This window comes from Protopterus annectens, chromosome 3.part1 (assembly GCF_019279795.1).
Source record: "Protopterus annectens isolate FY-2018-M chromosome 3.part1, PAN1.0, whole genome shotgun sequence".
Classification (NCBI taxonomy): domain Eukaryota; kingdom Metazoa; phylum Chordata; order Ceratodontiformes; family Protopteridae; genus Protopterus; species Protopterus annectens.
The window spans coordinates 580,136,798-580,161,496 of record NC_056732.1 but is presented as its reverse complement, the minus strand read 5'-3'; the positions used below and the strand labels follow the sequence as shown (position 1 = coordinate 580,161,496).

General features: G+C 44.1%; 1 protein-coding gene across 2 annotated transcripts in view; it reads right to left on the bottom strand.

Moving 5' to 3' along the window:
* ZBED4 (zinc finger BED-type containing 4) overlaps nucleotides 1-24,699 on the bottom strand; it is a 457,399-nt gene that overhangs the window by 151,427 nt on the left and 281,273 nt on the right. For both annotated transcript variants that reach the window (XM_044066974.1, XM_044066973.1), the window contains one exon: nucleotides 36-180. The gene's annotated coding sequence lies outside the window, so the exon portion shown is untranslated. The remainder of the gene's footprint in view (nucleotides 1-35; nucleotides 181-24,699) is intronic.

Sequence of the window (24,699 nt, the reverse complement as noted above, 5' to 3'; positions counted from 1 at the left end):
GCAGCAGTGCTAATAAATGAAACCTATTTACTTACCATATTGATAAAGACTTCCAAAATCCATCTTCTCTAACAGCAGGACAAATGCTGGATGGCACATAAAGCCATCAGGATACATCAGTTATATCCCCTAACCCACAACGAACTCTGGTGCCATTCCCCTTCAGATCTGTAGTATGACCTGCAAAATGGACAAAAAAAATGCATGTAGTACTCAAGAAATGTCAGAAGAAAGGATAAGGTACAAAGGATGGACTTTGTTCTTTCAGATCTATAATTACATAAGTATATAGCTTTCAAATTTGGTTACATGAGGCCTGTTGTCTGTAACTGGACACGGTCCTAAGCCAATTCACCTAGGTGATCATCTTTATGAGAACTTATCCATTAACGTGGCTTCAAAGAAAGACCCTAGTCTTTATATCAAAATACAGCTAACACTGACTTGTCAAACTGTTGAGAGAAGAGAAGTAGCTGATGCACAAATATCATTCAAGTCTGCACAACAGAAAAACACTTGAGAGGCTGCAACCACTTTAGTAGTGTGTGTCTTTTGATACTGAGGGAATAGGTTTCATTACAATGTTCCCTTGTTATTTTTGTGTCACTGGGACAATGTAACAAAAACATGTACATAATATCTTTGAAAGGCTTATTTTTAACAATTTTATACGAAAATGTTTTAAAAATAATTGAAGTCAAACAAAAAATTAGGACTCAACAGATGTACCAATTTTCTGTACATGTACTTAAGAAATGGACTGGCATATAAAAAACCTTAAAGTTCCATCTGTGTTGTCCATTTTCATTCTTCCTCAACTGATGGGTTTGGCTCCAATCCCTTTGATCCGACTCAGCTGTTGCTAAAGCCTGTGGCAACCAAGAACTCTCTAGCTTCTCCCTGCTTGGATGAATCATGCCAATTACCTCAGATCTTGTTTGCTGACTTTAGTAGAAAGGCATATTCATATTCAGAAATGGAGAAGGCTATACCTGGAGCTTAAAATAAAGGACAGAAATGCCCTGTAACCACTCATCCTTCCAGAAGTTTTCAAGGACGGGGGATGGTGGGATGGGAGCTGAGAAAGAATGAAAATGGACAACACAGATGAAAAGTTATGTTGAGTACACAACTTCTTTATCTGATGTTGTCAAATTTTTATTCTATCCTCATCGGAAGAGTCCCCATCTACCGAAAATCCAGGGTGGACTCAAGGAAGGATATTCCTGAGCACCACTGAGCCAAATGATGCTGTACCTCTGGAGACCAGATCCAATTTGTAATGAGTAACAAAGGTATGGGGAGTAGCTCAGGTTGCTGCTGCTCATATATCATCCATGGACACACTTGACTGAAACACTAAGGAAAGACCCATGGATCTAGTTGAATGGGCTTGTAATGGTTTTGGTAAAGTAATGTTCAATTTGTTATAAACAAATGAAATACAATTTGCTAGCCAAGGAGAAAGTGACATTGGCAACTGGTTTTCCCAATTTTATTTCTATGAATGAAACAATTGGTCAGATTTTCTGATGTCTTTTGTTCCATGTACGTAGAAATGCAACTGTCTGTGGACATCCAATAAATGTAATATGTATTGACCCTTGTTAGCAAATTTAGGAAAGAATACTGGCAAATCAATGAATTGATTGATATGATTCTGACACCACCTTAAAGGAAGCATTAGTCTGTAGGTAACTCTATTCCTGTGAAAAATCAAGTATGGTGGTTAAGAAAACAAGGCTTGAATCTCAGACATTTGTTTGGCAGAGGTAACAGCTACCAGAAAGATAGTCTTCCAAGAAAGATATTTAATGTCACCTGTGGCTACTGCTTCCAAGGGGGACTTACGAAGAGCCTGCAGTATCAGATTCAGGTTCCATGGAAGAGTAGGATGTCTAAAAGGAGGTTTTAGAAGAAGAGTGCCTTTCAAGAAGGCTTTGCTTAATTTATTTAGATATTATACTTCTAAACTTGGAACAACCTCCGATCTACTATAACCAATAACTCTATTGCACAGTTCAAAATCCTACTAAAATCACATTTAACTAACACTTGGCTTTGCCCTTGTAACCATCCCGGCTAACCCTGCTCAGGACTATTAACCAAATACTACTATTCAGCTTCATAAATCAAAGTCCACTTTGTTATAGTCAACTATTGTACCTACACACAAACATTCATACATTAAAATAACTCCTACTCTCTTCATCTCTCTGAAACATGCAGAATCACGCACGGGTCAAACCTACCAACCTCTAGACAACAGTATGTTCCCAGCATTTAGTTCTGTACATACGCACTGTGAATGTCTCCAAGTATTTTTTATTTATCCTAGCCACTAAACCATTTATCCTATGTATCTCACCATATATACATTCTTACCTTTAATAACAATCCGCTAGCTCTACTGTAACTGACTTTTATTACCTTTATAAAAGTGTGCTTCTCTTTATTACTATAATTGTATAAACTTTATGTGCTTACTGTATTATGTAATTCTTACTACTTACATTTGGAGCTTTTCTCCCCAGGTCTCCATTGAAAAAAGGACCAGTGTCCAGTCAGACTTTCCCAGTAAACAAACGTTAAATAAATGAATGAGAGGTGACAGAGGAACCGTCAAAACTAATGTGAAAATTTGATTTGGCTGCAAACCAAATTTTAACAGTTGAAGAACTAGCTTCTTCTTTAAAAGATGGGACAAAAATTCAAGAATGCTCGTATGGGGGCTGAAAGGGTTCAGTATTATTTAGATGAGCCCAGTGAACAAACATGCTCCATTTGCTGTAATTCAGCTTTCTGGGAGAAGGCTTATGGGAAGATAAAAGTATCTGACAAACAGGTGAAGAGAGTATAGGTTGTCTGGTTATTAATGGAACTGCAGAAGCCAGGCAGTCAAGCCCGAGGTTGGCTATGCTTGGATGAATCATGTCTGTTGGGTGAGACAGAAGGTCTGGAGTCAGATCCAGAATCCAAGGTTGGTGAAGCAAGTGAGGCCAAAGGAAGGGAAACCAGATTTGTCAAGGCTAGTAAGGTGCAATGAGGATGACTTTGTTCTTCAACATAGCAGCTTTCTGAAGGGATTATGGCAAAGTAGCTGTTGCATTTGCTGTTTATAGGGGAGACACAAAGTTTGCTGCAAGGCTGGCCCCATTAATGGAAAATTATCTGAATTACATTCTTGTTCAGGTACCATTCATGAAGTAGAAGAATGCACCTGCTCAGTCTGCTATTACAATGGATTTCCTTGGAATATGCGTTGCTACGAGGAAGATGTAGGATGAGATCGCCCATTGCTACACTCACAGCTTCTCGACACAAGGGGTAAGGATCTGGTCCCTCCTTGCTTGATGTACCAAGCCAGTGAAATGTTGTCTGTTTGAATTGCATAAGTCCCCAAAGGTAGAGCATTCTGGAAGGCCTACAATGCTAAAAACAATGCTCTCATCTCTAGGACATTAGTATGCAAGTTGACATTTGCAGTGGACCAAGCATCGTGGACAGTTCTCCCCAGAAAAAGGCCTCACCACCCCAGCTGGGAAGCACCCATAGTAACTATGGCCTTAGACTGAGGAGGAAAAAACTGCCACCCTTGTACAACCTGGTCTGATCAAATCCAGCACCCAAGATTTCTCTTGCATGTTTCAGTGATTCATATCTGATAAGACATGGGCTGGTAAAATATCGATCATGGTGTAGCTAGCATCCACTACAGAATTTTCATGTAAAAATCTGGCTAACCGTACTAATGTTACTGCAGCTGTCATTGAACTCAGAGCTTGAAGGACCATGCAGGCTGAAATCTTGGTACTGCAGCTTATCTTTCTGACCTGTGATCTTACTGTCTGAACTCTTCAGGGCGGTAGTGAAGCTATGGTTGATTTTGTGTTGAGTATAGCTCCTATGAATTCTAAGCTTAGAGTAAGTTTTAGTTGAGACTTTTTGTAGTTTATGGTTATCCCCAAAAGAGAGCAAGTCTGGAGAACCTGATCTCTAGCCCTTATCAGCTGATGCCTGATCTGAGCAGAAATTAGCCAGTCATCTAGATATAGAAACACCCAAAATCATTGTAGTCTCATGTGAACTGCTACTATTACCATGCTCTTGGTAAGCACCCTGGGGGCTGTGGTGAGTCCAAAGGGCAGAATTCTGAATTGGTAATGACCGGCTCCCAGACGAAAGTGTAAATACCTTCTGGATAGTCTATTCATCTTTATATGATGGTATGCTTCCTGAAGGTCTACTGAGCACATTCAGTCATCATTGCCTAGAAATGGAAGAATGGACTTAACACCGTGACCATTTGAAACTTGGTTCGAACTGACCTGTTTAAATTGGTGAGATCCTAAACTGGTCTCCAGTCCCTTGTTTTTTTGGCACCAAAAAGAACCTTGAGCAAGTTCCAGATTCTCTCTAGTCTGGTGGGACCTCTTGGATGACTCTCTTTCTAGCAGTGTTTGAATTTAAATTGCTGCTTTTTGCCACTGACTGGGTTGAACAGTGAGGATTTTTCTTGAGTTTGGAAGAGGAAGGGAATAGGGAATTATATAACTTCTAGAAATAATCCTCTGCACCGAATTATCTTTTAAGTCTAGTCAGGCTCTCTGGTGCAGGGATAAACATCCCCCGACTGCCTCCACAGGTGGGCAATCAGGCCTCCTTTCAGAAGTGTTGGAAGGGTCTGTCAAAGGAGGATTCTCTGGAACCCTGGCTTTGTGGGCCACCTCTGCTGCGTGGCCATCGTCATCCATTACAGTCCCCAACTCTGTCACTGGGGGAACCTGCTCCAAGTGCGCCTTGCAACGGACCCTGAGACTTCTTGAATAACATCTTTCAACAACCCTGTAGATTCCTGGAAAAGGATCTCAGAGTCTGAAAAACATACACCCACTGTAGACAAGGTCTTTACATCCTTTTCACACCTGGATAGTGTGTCCTTCACCTTGGAGCCAAACAAAGGCGTGCCGTCAATTGAAGCACTGATGAACGAGGACTTGAAGGGCTCTGCAAAATCTCACAAGCGCATCCAGGCATGTCTCTTAATGGATATGCCTGAATGCACTGCCCTTGAGGTTCTTTCTGCTACATGAGAAACCAACTTTATGGCGGAATCAGAAATGGATTGCAGGGTAGCCAACTGAGAAGTCATAGATAAATGAACTTCAGAAACAGCTCCTGAGAAGGTATTTGACAACTCCTTAATCAAATCCCTCTGAAGTCTTGTAAAGTTAACCAAATAATTCAGATACATTAATGTGAAGGTCAGTGAAGCATAGACATGCTTTCCAAATCTGTTCATTGCCTGCGACTCCATGTTGGAGGGTGTGATGAAAATAGATACTGCCAGCCCAGTTAGCTGGAATTTTATAGGTCATTGTTTGTCATTGTAGAATACCAAAATGATTTGTGTAGTATGCTTGTGTTACAAATGTATTAGAACTGCGTGTCATGTGTATACCAAACTGCTTGTAAAACTTGTGTGCTGAAAGGGGTACTTGGAAAAGGCTTGTGTTTAAAATGGATCAACAGTGTGCCCTACTGGAAAAGACCAGAAATGCACATGAACTACTGTAACTGTTTAAATGTATATATTTTAACAGTGGAAACTGGGATACAGGAGGTTAACCTCCATCTAGGAAATTTTAGAAAAAATGCTTGAAATTAAATTACTTTATGGCTAGGCCATGAAAGATCATATCTTACAGTTTTCAATACAGTAACAGACACAATGTCTGTACTAGGAACTTTCTGTATTGTCTTTAGGGTGAACTAATTACTTGTCTTGAAAGCATGAAGGAATGCAATTGTTTTATGACTTCCAACATCTTCCAGAGACCCAAGGAGAAGCCCTTGTTTATGTATTTTTGCAGGTAGATGCTAAATGCTACCAGCTGCCATCAATGGTTGTTTCTGGGCCTGGGAACTAAAAGTCAGATGACAAGAAATGTCATTCTGCAAGCTATCCTAGCAGTAATATTTTTTAATATTAGTTTGAGAAGTCTCTTTGTGAGTCAGAGCATTCTGCATTCTGTCTTGGAACAGACGGCGACTAGAAAATCCATTCACCACATCTGCCTTGCTCGATTAGTAAGTTCTTAGGTTATAATAATTCTCTTAGATACAGACATGAATATAGTAAAGCTTAGTTTAGATAGTTTTCTTTACTTATTTGAGACTGCCCTGCAATGTTGTTTTAAATATATCCTGTGGTTTTGAACTCTGATGCCACTGTGAAATACATTTAGTATTGTCTTGTTGTTTTATTATTAAATATATTTAAAACCTTTATGGTGGCTGATCTATGTACAGATATTTAAGTTTTGAGAGTACTTGCATATTTATTTGGCGACACTGTGTGGGCCACTCCTAATAGCTTTGCTCTTGGTCAAACTACCATTTGTGTTAATATTAATATTACACAGTAAGATTGGACACACTTCATTAAGGGCCTTCAAGTAGGTAATAAGGAGTTGACTGGTGGCAGTGGTAACTACCTTATAGTCTGGACAGAAGGGGCACAGCTAGTGAACCTGTGCAAGTCTTTCCCAGGTGTGTGTGTGTGTGTGTGTGTGTGTGTGTGTGTGTGCGCAACTCAAACCTCAAAAAGAGTGTGTCAGCTACTTGGGCAGGGACATGAAGCACTGGTTGGACAGAGAGGGTGCTGGAGGTCCTGGCTTGGTCATTCGGCTGAGATCTCAACAATATAGCTGTGCCAATGAGCTCTTAAGAGAAATTGCGGTTGATGCAGTGAGCTGCCTCTGGAAATAATGAATGTGTACCTGCTATACTCCCAGTGAATGTTTCCCACTGTTTCCAGTGGTACGGGGGGGGTGTACACTGAAGCTCCCCCCAGCAAGTTCCTTTCTGGTGGCCGCCGTTATGACCATGGCATCAATGGGCACTACTTTTCCCCAAAACTGTTTGTCCACAGGTAGTGCCATAATCTTATCTGCTTTCTCAGATGCAGGTTCAATAGTGTCTGGTTCCTTACATGTCCACAGAGAGATCAACTCAATGAACCCATCGGCAGGTGGAGTCATGCAGGAGGTAGATGGCCAGTGCTGAAGGCCTCCAGGAATAAAGAAACCTGAGACGAAGGGTTGTTGGGCATCTAGCAACCTCTCTGGTTAAGAATTTCAAGGATGTCTACAAATGAGACATCTTCAGGAAGTGACCGTGGACATACTTCACTGAAATCTGTTTCTTCTATGATGGACTCCTCTGATGAGTCTAGGTGCTTCCTTTTGCAAGTTGTCCTCTTAGGGACCTCCTCTGTGGGATAATCTGGAGAGGTATCAGAAGAAATCAAGATTCCCTATGGGGAAACCTGGGGTCTTGGTACTGGCTGTCAATGAGGAAAGATTTGGTGAGACTCTGAACACAAACGTCAGGTTGAAGATCTAGGATCCGAGGGGGTTAGATCCATCCATTCGGTCAAGGAACAGAAAACTCTTCACAACCTTGAAAGCAGATCTCCCCAAAGGGAAGACCTCAGATCTGAGAAGGCACGCTTCTGGATCGTGGCCCTCCCTCACACCAAAGGCAAAATCCCAGAGGTGAAAGCCAGAGTTGAGCTGACCAATGGCAAGGATCAGAGGTGCACAGACAGCTCTGAAAGTCAGAGAGTCAACTGCAACAACTCTGATCAGAAAGGGAAGCTTTGGCTCAGATAGCTCTCCGGATTGGACAGGATCAGAGTGCCCAGATTAAGCTTAGGATCCGAGGATACAGCAATCATTGGATCCAAACCAGATGGATCTGGGAATATAGGATCCACAGACTCTGAACCACTGAAGGACTCAGAGGAGGAACTTGTAGTGGGGGTGTAACAGAATAATGGACCTCCTGAACGAGAGGGGTAGGAGCCGAAGGAACACCCATCTAATCCAGCACCGAGAGAATCTTTCTCAGCACTCTTTTCACATCTCCCACTGTAAGACTTCTAGAAGAATGAGTGGAAAACACTGAAGAGGCTTGGGTCTGTCCAGAAATGAGGAAGGTATCCAGGAGTTTACTGGATCCACCGAAGGTGAATACAGAATCTCTGGTAAAATAATTTGCATTGATGGACCAGTAACAGCTGGATCTGGTAAGGTCGGATGAGTTAATTTTGGCTTCTTTGGATAAAAGATTTTCAGTTTTTCAGGGGTGAACTCAGATCTTAGCGAGTCCTTTTCTTTGAAGACTCCTAAACAGAAGATGACTGCTTCAGAGACAAGGACACAGAATGTTTCGTTTTTTTTTTTTGGACATTTATCTCATGATATAGCCTCTCCAAAAGATGGCAAAAGCTCCTTTAAAATCAATCTGTTTTTGCACTGTGCCAAATTCCTGCGGTTGAACCGTGGCAAACAGTGCAATCTTCTTGCAAGTGAAGCAGTCTTAAGTAGTAGAGACAAAGTGTGAACATCTGAGAAGGGGAGCTTATGTCCACAATTATAGTAAACTCTCAGTTAACCAGCACCCATGGAGATTGGTAGATGGCGTTTAAAGTACAGTTGTGTACACTTACCATACTTGTAGATGTTAGGGTGTATTCACTGTTGCAGTCATCACCTGTGGGTTATCCTTGCAGTGGTAGCCCTCGGCTGGCCCGAATACCAGATTCAAAGTATTTCTGCATCGGCTGCTGTTTCTTGTTGACCGATGTCAGGTCGTCAGTGCTATAAAGCAAGGCAGCCAATGCTATTACATCAGTTTTTCTTGCCCTAGCCAGTCAGAAGCCTAAGGAAATATGGTAAAGTGGTCTTGGTGGCTAAAAGCCATAATAAGAAGCTTATGTCTCCCTAAGTAAAGAGGATATAAGGGGGAAGGAGGGAGGGAAAAGTACAGTTGTGTATACTTAACATAAATGTAGATGTTATAGAGTGTATTCACTGTTGCAGTCATTACATTTGGGGTTATATGCTTGCAGTAGCCCTCAGTCAGCCTGATTAACAACGTCTTGGGTCCTGTGTCAGTTGCTGTCCCTTCTTCCATGACGTCAGGTCATCAGAGGTATAAAACATGCAGCCGATACCATTACATCAGTTTTTCTTGCCCCAGATGTCAGGTGCCTCCTTAATGGGAAGCAATTAAATCTATAACACAAGGATATACCTCCAACAAAAAAGCAAATACACCGAAAAGCTTTTTGAGCATAGTAAATGAGAGTAGAGGTACAGCCAAAAGATGAAAGGGGGCTGGAGGGAGGGTAACCAGGACTGCAACAGTGAATACACTCGAACACCTACATTTATGGTAAGTGTACACAACTGTACTATGTTCTTAGTGTTTCACTCTTGCAGTCATTACATTTGGGTAGATTCCCAAAGCTAAGGTTGGGAGGAGGAATTTAAATAGAATTAGGACCAGCTATAAGGCCCTGCAAGACTGCAGTGGGAAAACCAGCTCTGGAATTAGAGAAAATTGGCAAATGATCATGCTTGGTGAAAGTATGTACAGAACTCCAGGTAGCAGCTTCTAGGATGTCCCTTGTGGGGATGCCCCTGAGAAAGGCTGTAGAGGTAGATGTAGCCCTGGCTGAATGGGGTTTGATGCCCTGTGGGGTAAGTTTTCCATGGTGCTTATAGCAGAAATGAATGCAGTGGCCTATCCATTTTGAAATGGTTTGCTTAGAAATAGCTTTCCCCTCTGTCGCTGCAGCAAATGCCACCAGCAGTTCGGATTTCCTTTGAGGTTTAGTCCTGTCCAAGTAGAATCCAAGTTGTCTGTGCACATCTAAGGAGTGCAGTATCCCTTCCCCTTTGTTCTGTGGGTTAGAGAAAGAAGGTAGGAAAATGAATGGACTGATTAAGAGCCGCACTGGATACCACCTTGGGCATGAAGGAGGGATTGGTTCTGAGGGACACCCTGTCCGCATGAAAGATGATGAAAGGCTCCACTGCCATAAGAGCCTGCAATTCAGATACCCTTCTTGCTGAAGTGATTGCTAAAAGGAAAGCCATTTTCCAAGAAAGGAATTTTAAGTCTACAGCAGCAGCTGGCTCGAAAGGAGGAAGAGTAAGTTTTTCCAATACAAAGTTAAGGTCCCAGGCTGGAGTTGGAGCTCTCCTCCGTGGCCTTACATGTTTGGTCCCTCTGAGGAACTGCTTGATCAGTGGGTGAGAGAAGACAGGAGGCTCTGTGCTCTAATAAGCTGAAATAGCTGAGGCATGAATTTTGATGGAGAAAAAGGACAAGCCCTTATGAAGCAGCTTAGTCAAATATTGTAGAATCTGAGGTAAATTGGGAACTGCTGCGCGCATCCCTTGAAATTGGTTCCAGTTACAAAATCATTTCCATTTTGTAGCATAATATTTTCTAGTACTAGGCCTCCTAGTCTCTAAAACGATATCCATTACTGATTTACTGAGGGGTGGAAAAGAAGAAATTAGGTAATTAGCCAGGCTGCTAGGTTCAGGGTTTGCAGATGAGGGTGCAGAATCTGGTTCCCCTGCTGAGACAACAGGGAAGTAAGTCTGAGGCAGGTGCCATGGGGCCAAGCGTGACACACTGCGCAGAAGGGGGTACCAGTGCTGACGTGGTCAGTCTGGTGCAATTAAAATTGTCCTTGGCTTGTCCTGTTTGATCTTTAGTAGTACCTTGGAGAGCAGAGGCGGAAAGGCATAAACTGATAGGTTTTTCCAGCTGAAGGACAGAGCAGCCACTTTCCAATCTAGTTTGTGGGAAATCCTTGTGCAAAATTTGTCCTATTGATGGTTCTGGGGGGAGCCCCCATGCATAGTCTGATGCCTCTGTTATTAAGGTTTGGGCTGCAGGGAGTAGAGTGAATGGTAGTCCATTGTTTTGGTGGCAGGCCTCTGCCCACCAAAGGAACTCTAGGCGTAGACAAGGTATGATAGGAATCATAGCTTCTAGATCCTGTGAATGCTGACACCATAGGCTTTTGAGATACCACTGCAGTTTCCTCATATGCAGCCTTGCATATGGAATTAGAAGAATGTAGGAGGCCATGAACCCCAAGGCCTGCAGTATTCGCCTTGCAGATAACGGAGTTTTTGTGACCACTTGTTTGAAGTAGGTTGTCAAATGAGTCAGTTTCTCTGGCATGAGGAAAGCCATCTGGGAAGTTGTACTCAAGCTTGCTCCCAGGAATATAATTTGTTGACAGGGTACCAGGTGTGATTTCTTTTCGTTTATGGGAGGTTGGCATAATGGTTAAGGTGTTTACCTTACAAACATAAGGTGCAGGGTTTGATTCTCACATGGGGTAATTGGCTAGGCTGAAAATGGCCCACAAGGGCAGTTAGCCTAGTACTAATCTATGAACTCTATGGTGTACCCCAGACAAGTCAATACCCTTTGAACAAAGGCCAGATGATTCAAAAGAATGTCCTGGCTTTCTGCCTGAATTAGACAATCGTCCAGGTATGGATATATTTGAATATTTCTTTGCCTGCAGAATGCAATGACTGGAGCTAGGCACTTTGTGAATACCCTGGACGCGGTAGAGAAGCCAAAGGGCAGTGCAGAGAACTGATAGTGCATGTCGCCTGCTTTGAAGCGTAGGTATCTTCTGCAAGACTCCCTGATAGGAATGTGCAGGTATGCTTCTTTTAAGTCTAGTGTTGTCAACCATGCATCTTTGCCTAGCACAGGAAGCAGCTGGTGAAGAGTCAGCATCTTGAATTTTGGAATCACCGGTAAGGTATTTAGAGTAGAAAGGTCCAGGATAGGACGCCATGTATTGCCTTTTCTGGGTACCAGAAAAAGTGTTGAATAGAAAACCTGTCCCCTTTCCTCTTCTGGTACCAACTGAATAGCCCCCATGCTCAAGAGAGAGAGTACTTGATTTTGGGCCCCTGCCCACTGATTTGGGGGTAGATCTGGCCACCCGCTTGGTGTTGGTAAGGTGTGGAAGTGAAGTCTGTATCCTTGGGACACTATATTTAAAACCCATTTGTCCTGGGTAATGAGTTCTCAGTTTTTGGCCTGCAGACCAATCTTTCCACCTAAAGGAACATCCGGTTGGGAAGTGCTTGGAAGTTTTAAAAGCAAGTCATTGAGATAGTTTTCCATAGGGGGAGTCTTACTACTCCCTGATTTGGGTGTGGAAACCCCCCACTGCTTAGTCTTGTGCGTCTCCTGGGACTGAAACCTAGGGTTTCTGCTGTGTATGGGTTTGACTTGAAAAGACCTGGAAGGGCTGGAAAGGACCAATTCTTAAAGGGCCAATGTATACTAAATCCAGGAGGCTGAACTTGTAAGAAATCTTTTAACAGTTTGCATAGATTTAGCTTTATCTTCCATCTTTTGAAGAACCTCCTCAGCCTTGTTGCCAAACAGGCGGTCCTGAGTTAAGGGAGCATCCAACAATTTAGCTTTAACATGATCATTCAAAGATTGCTCCTTAAGCCAAGCAAGCCTTCTGAGTACAGAACAAACAGCAGCCCTGCAAGAGGCCTCTAAGGAATCAAATCCACATTGCAAAGTAGGTTTTCCAACCTGCAGCAGAATGCATTAAATCCTGTAATTCTTTATTTTCCACAGAGTCAGGAATCATCATTTTCTGTTTAAGCAACCCAATAACATGCTGCTGATACTTTAACATATGAAACTGGCAATTTAAAACCCTAATGGACAAGGTTGCAGAAGTGTAAACCTTCTTACCCCATCTATCCAACGCCCTGGAGTCTCTATCAGAAGCATAGGATTTTTAGCAGTAGAAGCCTTAATGTCCTTGGGTCCCTGTGAAATAGTCTCTGGATCCGCAATAGGATTTTTAAAAAGGAACTTTTGTGAATCAGGAACCCTGTAATATCCGTCAGGTTTTCTGGGAGCAGGAGGCAAAGAATCAGGAGCCAAACTAGATTCCGAAAAAGCATCATCAACAATGTCTAGTACAGGAGGAACAGCTATGCTTTGGCAGGAGTAAGAAATCCCCAAGCCTCTTTTTTGAATCAGAAAAATCCTGGCTTTTCCAGTGGAAAAGCTCCCTTACAGTATGTAAGGTTTCACCAAAACAAAAATTCTCTGGAGGGGAAGCAAAGGGAATAGAGTTCTTTGCATCAGAATCCTCATAAGTGGATAAGGGCAAATCCCAGTTCATCAGAAGAATCAGATAATCAGAATACTGTTCAGAAGATTCATAAACAAATTCAGTCCTAGGTCTCTTAGAAAGGGGAGGGTGGCCTCCCCTGATTAAACTTATAAAATCTTCAGCCATTCTTATTTGTTTTTTAGGCATAGAGGCCTGAGCATGCGGCCTGGGCATCGGTTTTTTAGGCATGGTTCGAGATTTAGGCCTAAATGAAGGAGGAGGCATCGGTTTAATATGCAAGTCCGTAGGCCTGAATACACACTCAGAAGCCGGTGCCTGCACAGCGGCTCTGGACCCATCCAAGGCAGACACATCCGCAGGTTCCATAGCTGAAGCATCTCGCAGCATACCGGACTCCGAATGGGTCTAAGTAGAGGCCTGCGAATCAGAAGTAGCGGGTATCAGGGGCTGCGAAAGCACCTCACTGAGCACCGATGAACTGGAGACTGGCTTAGGAGAAGCGCCGTCAGCAGTTTTGGACCTCGGCGCCTGTCTGTCTTTATCTTTGCGTTTTTTTCAAAATCCCGGTAGTCGGATGGCTAACTGACAACATTTCTGGATAATTAAACTGAAAACCAAAATATTTAGTGGCAAAAATATACAGACGACGGATAGTGCGCTGATTAAATAAAGCACAAAACAGGTACTATTTCAAAGCACAAAACAGACAGCAAGGGACGTCGTGGTCAGGTAGGTAGGTAAGGTAAGGAATACAGTACGAATGAAAATCTTTATGAGGTATTTGCTTTCCACAAGTAATGCAATTAACTTTTACTGACATCAGTAAAGAGCAAGAAAAAGTTTCCCCAATGGGGTACTTAGCTTTAGTTGAAGACTTCGGTTCTGAAACTCGAAAATGAAAATTTCAGGAGTTGGCCGACCGGCACTTGCGAACTGCTTCTGCTTTGGGCACTGCACGGCAAGAAAGACTGATGTAATGGCGTCAGCTGCATATTTTATACCCCCTGACGTCATGGAAGAAGGGACAACAATTGACGTAGGACCGAAGACTTTGTTAATCAGGCCGACTGAGGGCTAATGCAAGCAGAAAACCCCAAATGAAAGGACTACAACAGTGAAACACGAAGAACATCCAGGAATGCAACACTGAATACACTCGAACATCTACATTTATGGTAAGTGTACACAACTGTACTATGTTCTTCGTGTTTCACTGTTGCAGTCATCACCTGTGGGAGGATTCCCAAAGCTGAGGAGGGGGGGGGGGGATTAGTTACAGACCTTGGCATGGGTAAGCATGCCCTGCAGAATTGCAGAGGCAAACCCAGCCCTAGCATAAGCGGAAGGTGATAATGCTTTGTAAAGGTAGTTACAGAGGTCCAGGTAGCAGCTTGCAAGATGTCCCTGGTAGGAACTCCCCTGAGGAATGCTGTGGAAGTGGAGGCTGCCCTAGTGGAATGGGTACGAATAGACTTAGGGGGTGGTTTCTAATGTAAATCTGTAGCAGAAATGGATACAGTGTGATATCCACTTGGAAATGGACTTCCCCTCTGCCCCTGGGGCAAAGCTGACAAGAAGTTGGTCTGTTTTCCTGAAGGGTTTAGTACGGTCCAGGTAGTATTGGAGCAGTCTGTGCACGTCTAGTGAGTGCAGAATTCATTCCCCCTTGTTTCGAGGGTTAGGAAAGAAGGTGGGTAGATGTAATAGCCTGGATGAGAGTCACATTAGATACCACGTTGGGCATAAAGTAGGGGTTAGTCCTCAGGGAGACCCTGTCTGCATGGAAAATGATGAAGGGCTCAATGGCCATCAGTGCCTGAAGTTCTGAAACTCTTCTGGCTGAGGTGATAGCTAGTAGGAAAGCAGTCTTCCAGGAGAGGTATTTCAGTTCTGCAGAAGCAGCAGGTTCCAAGGGTGGTAAGGTTAGTTTTCCCAAAACATAAGTCAGGTCCCAGGCTGGCGTGGATGGCCTTCTAGGAGGTCTGATATTAGAAGCCCCTCTGAGGAATTGTTTAATCAAAGGATGCGAGAACAGGGGCTGGTCTGTATTGAAATGAGCTGGAATGGCTGAGGCGTGGATTTTAATAGAAGAGAAGGAGAGGCCACTATTGAGTAACTCCGCTAGGTAGTCCAGGATAAGAGGGATGGAAGATTGTGAGGAACTGCCCCCTCTGGGCTGGCTCCAGGAGCAGAATCTTTTCCATTTCCCTGCACAAGATTTTCTGGTGCTGGGCCTTCTGGCCTCTAAGATAATGTCTAGGATTTGTTAGCTTAACAGGGGCACTTGGTTTGCTTTTAGAGTATTAATCATGCTGACAGTTTCAGAGTCTGAAAGTATGGGTGCAGTATTTCCCCCTCCACCTGAGTCAAGAGGTCTGAGATCAGGGGAAGCTGCCTGGGAGGCTGTGATGTCAGGCGGCACAGTAAGGGGTACTAACGCTGTCTGGCCAATCTGTAGCAATGAGGATGGCCTATGGTCTCTCCTCCCATATCTTGATCAGTAGCTTGGGAATAAGAGACAGAGGAGGGAATGCGTACACAAAGAGGGAGTTCCAGGGGAAAGTCAAAGCATCCACCTTCCACGCTAGGTGGTGATACTTCCAGGTACAGAATTATTTCAGCTGGTGGTTGAGGTGCGAAGGAAAGAGATTCACCTCCGGAGTTCCCCACTGCTGAGCAACTTGCAACAAGATTTTCTCTGGAGCTGCCATTCGTGGGGGTCAAGTAAGTTTCTGCTTAAGTAGTCTGCCAGGGTGTTGTTGATCCCTGGTAGGTATTGGGCTATTAGGTGCAATTCCATGGATGAGGCTGTCAGCCAGAGGTTCATGGGTAGCTTTCACAGAGAGTAAGATTGGGTCCCTCTGTGTTTGTTGATGTATCACATTACTGTGGTGTAGTCTGTTTTGATAAGGAGAACCCCTGGCCTGAGATGGGGTTTGAAGGATGTCAGAGCCTTTTGTACTGCCATAATTTCCTTCTGGCTGATGTGTAAAGGAAGGTGCTGGGCATACCAAAGACCTTGGGTGCACCTGCCTGCTAGGTGTGCGCCCCAGGTAATGTCAGGCATCGGTGGCGATGGCCTGCCCGGTAGGGCAGAGGATGAAGGGAAGACCCTTGTTCTTGGCACAGGCCCCTGCCCACCAGAGAAATTCTGCCCTTGTACAGGGGATCAGAGGGAGAGAGGTCTCTAGAGGTGGAGAGTGCTGACACCAAAGGTTCATTAGATATCACTGAAGTTTTCTCATGTGAAGCCTGGCCAGAGGAATTAGAAGGATGCAAGATGCCATGCACCCCAAGGCTTGGAGGAATTTCCTCGGCGTGAGGTGACTTCTGGAAGCCAGCTGGGTAAAGCAGACAGGCAGGAAGCTCCACTTTTCTGGGGATAGGAAGGTCATTTGGGATACTGTGTCCAGCAGTGCTCCCAAGAAAATGATCCTCCTGGAGAGAGTTTGCTTTAATTTCTTCTTGTTGATGGTGAACCCTAAGGAAGTTAGGAGGGTTTTGACAAAGAGGAGGTCCTGGAGCAGCTTTTCTTTGCACTCTGCCTGAATGAGGCAGTCATCCAGATAAGGGTAAATCTGTATATTTCTCTGTCTGCAAAATGCTAAGGCCAGGGCTAAGCATTTGGTGAATACACTGGGAGCAGTAGATAAGCCAAAGGGTACCACAGAGAACTGAAAGTGTTGCCTGCGCTGAAGCGCAGGAATTTCCTGCAGGATTCCCTTATGGGGATGTGGAGGTAGGCATCTTTTAGGTCTAGGGTCACTAACCTGGCATTTTTTGTCAGCACAGGCAGCAGCTGCTGCAAAGTTAGCTTTTTGAATTTGGGGACTGCCAGGAAGGTGTTCAGAATGGATAGATCCAGGATGGGGCGCCAAGTGCCATCTTTTCTGGTAACAAGGAATAGTCTGGAATAAAAGCCTTTGCCCGTTTGATCTGAGGAAACAGGTTCTACTGCCCCTGGGCTATGAGAGTTTGGACTTGTTTCAATGCCTCTGCCCACTGATTTGGAGGCAAGTCTGGGTACCCTCTTGAAACTGGAAGTTCATTGAAAAAGAATTTGTATCCCAGAAAAATGATCTTCAAGACCCATTGGCCCTTTGTTACAGAAAGCCAATTATCTTTGCAGAGGGAGAGCCTTCCTCATAGCTTTTGGTGAGCTAAAGGAGGGCAGAGGGGGAAGGAGGAGTCATTGAGAGCTTTTGCCATAGAAAGATGGCTTAGAACTCTCTGCCTTTAGGGCGGAAGTGATCCACTATTTGGTTCTCTGGTGTCCCTGGGATGGGGGCCTGGGTGGCCTGTCCCTGCGGGACTTACCTTGCCCCCGTCTGCTAGGTGAAGGAAAGGACCAGTGCTTAGTGGGAAAATTCCTGCTGAAACTAGGAGGTTGAACCTGAAAGAAATCTTTTACTGTTTTCATAGATTTTGCTTTGTCTTCCATCTTTTTAAGCACTTCTTCTGCTTTTACTCCAAACAAGCGGTCCTTATCCAAGGGTGCATCAATTAATTTGGACTTGACATGATCAGGGAAAGGATGTTCCTTCAACCATGCATGTCTCCTAATGACATATCCTGACACTGCTGCCCTGCTTGAGGCTTCTAGGGTGTCATATCCACAGTGTAATGAGTGTTTGGCCACTTGAGGAGTAGAGTGCAGTAAATATGCCAACTCTTTCGAATTGGCACAGTCAGGAAAGGTTGAAATCTTTTGCTTTAATAGTTCCAAAGTGCATTGCTGATATTTTAACATATGGAACTGACAACTGAGTGCTCTGATAGCTAAGGTTGCAGAGGTGTATACGTTTTTACCCCATCTGTCCAGAGCTCTGGAGTCCTTGTCAGAAGGAATAGGATTATTTGCAGAACCAGCCTTGGCTCCTTTAGATCCCTGTGTAATGACCTCTGGGTCTGCACCAGGATTTCTGTACAAGTATTTGTGAGAATCCGGTACTCTGTAATACCTGTCAGGTTTACTGGGAGCTGGTGGGAGGGTATCAGGGACCAAGTTGGATTCATGGAAAACATCATCCACCACTTCTAAGATTGGGGGGGGGGGGTGGCCAGGGGTCTGTGCTGGGTCAGGTCTAGAAACTCTTTTCTTAGACTGAGGGAAGTCCTGAGATTCCAAGTGGAAATGTTCCCTGAGGGCGTGAAGGGTTTCCTCAAAGGAAAGGTCTTCTGGTGGGGAGGCAGAAGGAATGGATTCATCTGCATCTGAATCCTCATAAGCAGTCAGAGGTAGTTGTTCCTCTTCAAAATCTGAATAATCAGATTCCTCAGAATTATGCTCTGTCATTATTTCAGGAGAAGGGTGTCTTTTCCTTTTAGAAGTTGTGGCCTGACTACCCCTGATAAGAGAGATAAGATCCTCCGCCATTTTAAGCATTTGGGCTTGGGGTGGTGGAGCAGAAGTAGGACGGTGGCTAGAGGTAGATTCTCTAGGAGTGGCCTGGCTTCTAGGCCTAAGAGTATCCATCGGTCTGAAAGAAACTGTAGTTGGATGAGAAGACGTTGTTTTTTTGTCTAGAATCGGTAGTGCGAAAGGCCTCCTCGGAAGTCGGTGCCTGTGTCGCAGCTCCAGATCCAACCCAGGCAGAGACGACCAAAGGCGTGTAAGACAAAGATTTCTGGGGCATACTGGACTCCAAAAGGGTCTCGGTACAGCCCTGCGTAGATATCGTATAGGACATAAAAGGCTGCGAAGGCGCCTCACTGAATTCCGGAGAACTGACTACCTTAGTGGTACCGTCGTCAGAAGGCTTAGCCTTGTGTGGTCTGTTTTTATCTCTGTATTTTTTCGTAATGTCTATGGATTGTTGGCTGATGCCATTTTGGAATGCAAAGACAGATGATGAAAATACCTGTCTACGATAAGAGCTCTACAACGAATGGTTCCAGCATTAAAGAGGGCACAGAACCAGCAACAGGGGACGTTGTGATCTGGGCCTAAACAAGTGACGCAGTATGAATGGAAGTCTCGGTGTGGGATTTGCTTTCCACAGGTGAGACAATTGTCAACTTTTTCAGACATCGGTTAGTGCAAGAAAAAAGGATCCCCAAGGGGGTACTTAGCTTTAGACGTTTTCAGCTGTAATTCAAACTCTGGTAGTGACCAACCAGCACACTTGCAGACTGCTTCTGCTATGGGCTCCACGGCAAGAAAGACTGATGTAATGGCGTCAGCTGCCTTGCTTTACAGCACTAACAACCCGATGTCAGTCAACAAGCGAGACCAGTCGACGCAGAAAAACAGTGACTCTGGTATTCGGGCCGGCCAAGGGCTACCACAGCAGAGATAACCCACAGGTGATGATTGCAACAGGGAAATACGAAGAACATCTCCAGTTTCTGCTTGCTTGAGAGTTACTATTAAAAACAGGCCCGACTATTATTGTACCCTATACTATTTGGTTTGACTTGTTTCTCGGGTTGGGGAGAGAGGAAATTTATTCTGCTCTTCCTTTTTAAAACTCACACTATAAAAAAGTACAGTTGTGTACACTTACCATAAATGTAGATGTTAAGAGTGTATTCACTGTTGCAGTCATTACATTTGGGTATTCCTGCTGGCAGGTTGCCCTCAGTCGGCCCGAATTCCAAAGTCCTGGGTCCTGTGTTGGCTGCTGTCGCCCCTTCCCTGATGTCAGGTCGTCAGGAGTAGAAAAGAAGCGGCAGACGCCATTTGCTTTAGTTTTTCTTGACCCAAATGTCAGGTGCCCCCTAAAAGGGTATCCCAAATTTATATATATATATAGATATATATATAGATATGCAAGTACATGCACCAATATAAACTTTACCTTCATCTATAAGCAAATACATCACATAGGTTGTATAAATCAGAGAAGGAAAGATAGGATCCATCAGAAGAAAAGGGGGATGGCGGGTGGGTAACTTGGACTGCAACAGTGAATACACTCTAAAATCTACATTTATGGTAATTGTACACAACTGTACTATGTTCTTCGTGTTTCACTGTTGCAGTCATTACCATTTGGGTAGAGTCCCAAAGCTATGGATGGGAGGCTGGAGCTAAACAGCATTAGGAGCAGCTATGAGGCCCTGCAGAACTGCAGTGACAAAGCCTGCCCTGGATTTAGAGTAGAGTGGCAGATGATAGTGCTTTGTAAAGGTGTGCACTGAACTCCCAAGTAGCAGCCTCTAAAATGTCCTTGGTTGGTACTCCCCTGAGAAAGGCTGCTGAAGTGGCTGCAGCTCTGGTTGAATGTGGCCTAATGCACTTAGGCACTGGCTTGCCATGGTGCAAGTAGCAGAAACGAATGTAGTGGCCTATCCACTTTGAAAAAGTCTGCTTTGAGATAGCCTTTCCTTGTGATCCTGCAGCATATGCCACTACTAATTGCACTGTCTTTCTGAAAACTTTGGTTCTGTCCAAGCAGAATCTAAGCTGTCTGTGTACGTCCAAAGAATGCAGAATTCTCTCCCCCTTGTTCTGTGGATTTGGGTAAAAAGTTGGCTGATTAATAGTTTGGTTAAGAGCCACACTGGACACCACCTTAGGCATAAATGTTGGGTTTGTCCTCAGACAGACCCTGTCTGGATAAAAAATGATAAAAGGTTCCACAGCCATGAGTGCTTGCAGCTCTGGAACTCGTCTTGCAGATGTTATTGCTAGGAGCAGAGCTGTTTTCCAAGACAAAAACTTTATATAAGCAGTAGCAGCTGGCTCAAAAGGAGGAAGGGTGCGTTTTTCCAAGACGTAGTTGAGGTCCCATGCAGGCATTGGTGATCTCCTTGGAGGCCTTAAATTTATGGCTCCTCTGAGGTACTGTTTTAATAAGGGATGAGAAAAGATAGGTGGCTCTGTATTGTAATGAGCCGAAATGGCAGAGGCATGAATTTTAATAGATGAAAAAGATAGGCCTTTGTCCAGCATCTCAGTTAAGTATTGCAAAATCTGAGGAATATTTGGTACTGCTGTATCAGTTCCTTGTGCCTGGTTCCAAGCACAGAATCTCTTCCATTTTCCAGCATAAGATTTTATAGTACTAGGCCTTCTGGCCTCCAAAATGACATCCAAAACAGCTTTACTGAGAGGTGCGTTTTGAATGACTACATTATCCGCCATGCTGCCAGGTTTAAAGTCCTGAGTTGGCTGTGCAGGATCTGATTGTTTTACTGGGACAGTAGATGAGGTATTTGAGGTAAGGTCCAAGCTGGGCATTGAGACAAGTTCTTTAAGATTGGAATCCAGTACTGGCGGGGCCAGTCTGGGACAATCAATATCATTTTTTGGCTTTTCCTGTCTGACCTTTAGAAGTACCTTGGGGAGGAGAGGCAGTGGGGGAAAGGCATATACTGATAGGTTTTTCCAGCTGAAAGATAGGGCGTCCACTTTCCATGCTTGTCTGTGATAAGTCCTTGTGCAGAAACATTTTAGCTGATAGTTGTGAGGGGAGGCAAATAGATTTATGTCCGGGCATCCCCATTTCTTTGTTATCATGCTGAAGACTTGTGGATCCAGCTGCCACTCGTGGGGATCCATGAGGTTTCTGCTTAAGTTCGTCTGCCAGAGTATTTTTCCTTCCTGGCAGGAATTGTGCCTGCAGATGTACAAGTTAATCCTGTGTCCCACAAAGTCATGGCTAGTCTCTAAAGGGGTTAAGAATGTGTGCCCCCCTGCTTGTTTACATACCACATGACCGTGGTGTTGTCTGTCTTTATCAGTAGTTGTCCTGGATGAAGTAGATCCTTGAAGGCTGTCAGGGCATTCTGAACAGCTAGCATCTCTTTTTGATTGATATGTAGATGCATTTGGGTTGAGGACCATGTGCCCTGAATGCATCTTCCTGCCATGTGGGCCCCCCAGGCATAATCTGATACATTCATTGTTAGTGTCTGCCTGGCTGGGGGTAATGTGAATGGCTGTCTCTTGTTTTGGTGACAAGCCTTTGCTAACCATCGAAACTCCTGTTGTAGGCAGGGCATAAGAGTAAAGTACAGTTTTGTACCTACCATAAATGTAGATGTTCGAAGATCCACATTGCTGCAGTCCTGACATATGGGTAGTCCGCTGTCCTCGGTCGGCCCGAATACCAAAGTATTAGGCTGACGTCGGTCAAGGCGCTTAAAACTGACATCAGGACGTCAGGGTACAAAAGCGCATGACCGACGTCATTTCCTCAGTCTTTTCTTGCCCCAGATGTCAGAAGGCCCTAACAAGAAAGGCCAAAGCCAAAAACCAGCAAAACCTAAACAACCACCCGTGCACTAACCATATTTACACTATGTACAACACAAACCACACCACCACCTTCAACAACAGAGGGGAAGGCGGGAGGGTAATTGACTGCAGCAATGTGGATCTTGAACATCTACATTTATGGTAGGTACAAAACTGTACTATGTTCTTCATCTCACATTGCTGCAGTCCTGACATATGGGTAGAATCCCAAAGCAGAGGTAAGGGAGGATGGCAAAACTATAAGGAATTAGGAGCTGCCAACATGCCTTGCAAAATTGCAGTTGCAAATCCAGCCCTAGATTTAGAGTAAAGTGGAAGGTGGTAATGCTTAGAGAAAGTATGCACTGAACTCCAAGTAGCTGCTTCCAAAATATCTTTAGTAGCCACCCCCCTTAAAAAGGCTGTAGAAGTGGCAGTAGCCCTAGTGGAATGAGGCCTAATCCCAGCTGGAATCTCCTTACCATGATGGGAATAACAGAAGGCAATACAAAAAGTACAGTTTTGTACCTACCATAAATGTAGATGTTCGAAGATCCACATTGCTGCAGTCCTAACACTTGGGTAGTCCGCTGTCCCTCGGTCGGCCCGAATATCAGAGTATAAGGCTGACGTCGGTCAAGGCGCATTTGACTGACATCAGAACGTCAGGGTACAAATGCGCATGACCGACGTCATATCCTCAGTCTTTTCTTGCCCCAGATGTCAGAAGACCCTAAAAAGAAAGGTCAAAACCCATAGACAACAACTAAACAACCAACCAGCCTAACACCAAAAATATGTACAATATATACAATATATACAATTATACCTCAGATGGATAACCCAACCCACACAACCACCTCAAACTACAGAGGGGAAGGAGGGAGGGTAAATTGGACTGCAGCAATGTGGATCTTCGAACATCTACATTTATGGTAGGTACAAAACTGTACTATGTTCTTCATCTCACATTGCTGCAGTCCTAACACTTGGGTAGAATCCCAAAGCAGAGGTAAGGGAGGATGGCTAAACTATAATGAAGCAGGAGCTGCCAAAATGCCCTGCAACACAGCAGTGGCAAAACCAGCCCTGGATTTAGAGTACAGTGGAAGGTGGTAATGCCTAGAGAAAGTATGCACTGAACTCCAAGTGGCTGCCTCCAAAATATCCTTAGTAGCCACCCCTCAAAAAGCTGTTGAAGTGGCAGTAGCCCTAGTGGAATGAGGCCTAATCCCAGCTGGAATCTCTTTGCCATGATGGGAATAACAGAAAGCAATGCAAAATCCAATCCACTTAGAAATAGTTTGTTTTGACACGGGCTTGCCCTGAGAGCACAAAGCAAAAGAAACTAATAACTGCTGAGATTGTCTGAACCCTTTAGTTCTGTCCAAATAATATCGCAACTGCCTGTGTACATCTAAAGTGTGCAAAATCTTTTCCCCTTTAGTTTGGGGATTTGCATAAAAAGTAGGCAAATGAATAGTTTGGTTTAAAGCCACACTAGAAACCACTTTAGGCATAAAGGAAGGATTAGTACGTAAAGATACCCTATCCTTATGGAAAATTAAGAAAGGCTCAACTGCCATAAGGGCCTGCAATTCAGAAACCCTTCTTGCAGAGGTAATGGCCAACAAAAAGCAGTCTTCCATGACAAATATTTCAACTCAGCAGTAGCTGCAGGCTCAAAAGGTTGTAGAGTGAGTTTCTCCAACACAAAATTGAGATCCCAAGCAGGAGTAGGAGCCCTGTGGGGGTCTCATATTCTTTGCCCCTCTAAGAAATTGCTTGAACAAAGGATGAGAAAACAATGGTGGGTCACAGTCGTAGTGAGCTGAAATTGCTGCAGCATGAATCTTAATAGAAGAGAAGGACAAACCTTTGTCCAATAACTCAGTAAGATATTGAAGAGCCACACTTAAATTAGGCTCAGAAACATCCAAATCCTTAGCTGCACTCCAAAATAAAAATCTCTTCCATTTATCTGCGTACACTTTCCTTGTACTAGGCCTTCTAGCTTCCAAAATCACATTCAAAACTTGTTGTGGAAGTTGAGACCCTCTATGGTTTAAAACAGAATATGCCATGCTGTTAGGTGAAGAGAGTGAAGTTTGACATTGAGCAAATGACTGTCCTCCTGGGACAACAGATGTGGAATCAAAGGCAAAGGCCATGGAGGCTTCTGTACTAGACTTCTCAGTAATGGGTACCAGTGCTGTCGAGGCCAATCTGGAGCTATCAAAATCATCCTTGGCTTGTCCTGTCTGACCTTTAGAAGTACCTTTGGGAGGAGAGGCAGAGGTGGAAAGGCATACACATGAAGATTTTTCCAACTGAAAGAAAGAGCATCCACTTTCCAAGCTGTGGGATGAAACCGTTTTGTGCAAAACTTTGGCAGCTGGTGGTTTAGTGGAGAAGCGAACAGATCTATGTCTGGAGTTCCCCAGGACACTGTCAATTTCTGAAATACATGAAGATCCAGTTTCCACTCGTGGGGATCCATGATTTGTCT